Consider the following 3,929-nt stretch of genomic DNA (forward strand, 5'->3'; position numbering starts at 1 on the left):
CCAAATCATCAACTTCTGAAATAAAACCGCGTTACAATTTTTCCAAAGTAAAAAAAATTTTGGACTTGTATAATGAACTTTTGTTTGCTGACTGGAAACAGGTAGATGATTGCGCTAATGTTGACCTAGCGATAGAAGAGTTCTATAACATTTTATACTCAATCTTTGATAAATGTGTTCCATTAAAAAGATATTCTCGTAACTATCCCATATGGTTCACTAGAAACATCATTAAACTTGTGAAAAGTAAGAAATACCACCATAAAAAATGGAAACGTGGAGGAGTTTTTTCAGAATATCATCACGAAAAATTATGTATTATTAGAGCTTGCATTAACAGAGAAATCAACGAAGCACATAAAAAATATGTACACGACTGTGAACGAAATATATTAGAAAATCCAAAAGCTTTCTGTCGTATGTAGAAAACAAAACTAGAAAATCAAATCATAACATTCTTCGATTTGAAAACAATATTTTAAAAGATAACTTAGAAATTGCAAATGCTTTTAAACAGCACTTTCAAAAAATCGTCAGCAACTCGTCAGCTACCTATGACATTCACAATACTTCAAATCTGGAAACTTCTGAAATAATTGACAACCTAAATTTTCACCCCATACATCTGACCGAAGTAGAAAATGCAATTAAAAATCTCAAGCCTAGAAACTCCCCGGCCCGGACGATGTACCTCCATATGCAATAAAAGGATGTGCTGATATCCTAAAATATCCACTATTAACTATATTTAATAAATCGCTATCGTCATCCCTGTTCCCATCTAAGTGGAAAATTTCGAATATTTTACCAATACCAAAAAGCAACTGTGACAACCATGACGTTCAAAATTATCGGTCCATTGCCTTAATATCTGCCCCAGCTAAGATGTTTGAATCTATCGTTTATCAAAGAATTTTTAACCATATTCATCCTTTAAGATCTTCATATCACCATGGTTTTCTGCCAAAGAGGTCTACAACAATTAATCTTGTTGAATTCATACACTTCATTGCGGAACAAATTGACAGTAGAAATCAAGTTGATGCAAAATATACGGATTTCAGTAAAGCTGTTGATACACTGGATAATGATATCTTATTGAACAAGCTTGTTTCATTCAACGTCACTCTCAAAGCTAGACAATTTCTAATGTCATACCTCTTTCATCACAGACAACATATAATATATAAAAATATAACAACTCCAAGTCTCATTGTAACGTCAGAGGTCCCTCAGGGCTCAAACCTTGGTCCATTATTATTCTTAATTTTTATAAATGATCTCCCAAATGTGCTGCCAAATTATACTAAATTATTATTTGCTGATGATGTAAAACTCTATCGAAGAAATTCCCAGCCCTCCGATGCTCTCGCACTACAAGAAGATCTAAGTGCACTACATACTTGGTGTATAACGAACAAACTTAATGTTAACATAAAAAATATACTGTTATTATATTTACAAAGAAAATTGATAGTCTAGAATTTAATTACAGTATAAACAACACTCTTGTACAAAGGGTTGACACTGTAACTGACTTAGGAGTCACTATTAGCTCTAACTTTTCCTTCAATAAGCATATCACTCGCATTGTTAATGAAGCCTACAGAAACCTTGGCTTCGTAATCAGACTTGGCTTTGACTTTTCAAATACCAAGGTTCTTAAAACCCTGTTCAATAGTTACGTTAGATCCAAACTTGAGTATACTTTTCAATCATATGGTATCCTAACAATCAGAAAAACAAAGCACGTCTTGAGGCGATTCAATCTCGTTTTGTGAGGTACAGTACTTAACTTATAAGGAAACCGGACTATATCCAAAATTGGAAAAATATACCGACCTCCTTCGTAAGCACGATATCTCATCCCTCGAAGAAAGACGTATCACCCAACTCTTGATTTTCTTAATGAAATTATTGCAAAATAATATAGACTCTGAGTATTTACTATCCCAGATAGAATTACATGTTCCAGGTAAACGCACACGTCCTAGAAATATTACTTTTCATTTACCTACAGCTAGAACAAATACGCTATACATGTCACCTATTAGGAGAAATTGTGTTATATTTTTAACTCCTATGCTGAAAGTTATCCTGAACTTGACAAATTTACTATAAACGATCGTTCACTAAGAACTATTGTGCAATCTTACTGATGACTCATTAATTAAAATGGCCATATCAATAAATGTGTATTTGTAATTATGTAAGTGTATTCATGCATGCTCTAATTATATACAAACTGACTAGGTCACTATCATTAGGTAATATACCTGTTGTGATCTATATGTAACCATAAATAAATATATAAATAAACTTCTCTATGAAACTGATATTCATATCAGACAACATGTGCTATTACCATTGAACCAAAGAAGATTCATATTTAACGTTTGGGTTGCTGTCCTTGTGTTCGGTAACCAGTAGAAGAGTCACCACGAATTTTACGGGTTGATGGACATTCCAGCCGTTTTACTTAAATCTGAATGCTACAAGCTAAACACTTCATGGGCTAGTATTGCCGCAATGAGGCTTTAGTTGATATATGTTCATAAGCATAAATATTTTCATTTAACATTATGTATCACTTATCTAAGTTTGGATCAAACTCACTCGGACATCCTGTAAACAATTCCGCTCCTGAGATCATAGAGCGATGTAATTTTTTGTTTCTTAGGCAGTTTGATGCTTTTTTGAAACATGAGTATTAGATGGTAACATACAGAATGCATGGCAAATCTTTAGATATTCGATTTAAAGATGAGTAAAACATTTACTGGGTAGAATTACTATAAAATTGCTTCAAACAAATGCACTTGCACTTACCCCCCCCCCAAAAGTGGAAATTATATAAAAGCTTCTTATTATCGATATCATATCAGTGGTAAAATTGCTGCAAAGTTGAGTCAAATAAATGTTTTCACTTACATGAAAAATCACGAGGAACAACTACAAGGAAAATGTTTGAAAACCGTTTATAGGTAGTTTGATGGTACAGAGTAGTTTGAAATAGTCTTTCAGCGTACAAGACCGACGTTCACGATTTTACCGTTAAATATCAGGAAGAGAATGATTTTTTCTAGGTATGAATCCGAATGCTTTCCACACAACTGACAACTGACTATCACTTGCAGAAAGCAACTGAGAAACTCATATATAAGACCCGACCAAGACACCGGCTTTGTCCAGTTGTATTAATAAGACACTAACAAGTAAGAATTCTACGCGGGGTTAGTTTTGAAAGTGTTAATAACACTAATAGAAACCTAAAATTATTATATATTAGCTGTTCGCGCTACAAAAACAATTCAATACCAAAGAAACTCAATCAGTTTTCTAGTGTAAGCTCCTCAGTTCCTGAGCCCCAGAAACTATATACTCGATATTTTTGATGTGTTTTCCATATGTTATAGTCATTCGATAATTTTAAAAAAAGTGAAAATTGTGTGAAAATTTACTTGAACTTGTGATAAATAAGCTCCTGTATATTAAGTAATCCCGCTTCATTGAACAGAATTGGTTTCATACGCTGAAGGACTACATTCATTTTGAAGATTGTAGAATGACCTTTTCCAGTTAACCGGCCAACACTAGCACGCGTTTTCCATTTCATGTTTTTATTTGTAAATAATTACAATAATAACGTCCTTTATAATGCATACAAATACAATTATTAAAATGTGTAGGTAGTATATACTGGATGATAACAATCGCTATTTACGTAAGGAAGAACTACTGACGTTAACCAATTTCAGAGAGCCAAAGTTGAAGGTCAAAACAGTTGACAATATCCTCTTAGGATCCGGCTGAAGGTTTATTATAAGCTATTATTAAAGCTGTATGTCAAGTTAATGAATGATGAGAAACAAACTAAACAAGAAATGACATTTTTCTTTACTTTCTTGTTTCTCTATAAGTTGCAGTTT

This window comes from Thermobia domestica, chromosome 11 (genome assembly GCF_964235325.1).
Source record: "Thermobia domestica chromosome 11, izTheDome1.hap1.1, whole genome shotgun sequence".
Taxonomy (NCBI): Eukaryota; Metazoa; Arthropoda; class Insecta; order Zygentoma; family Lepismatidae; genus Thermobia; species Thermobia domestica.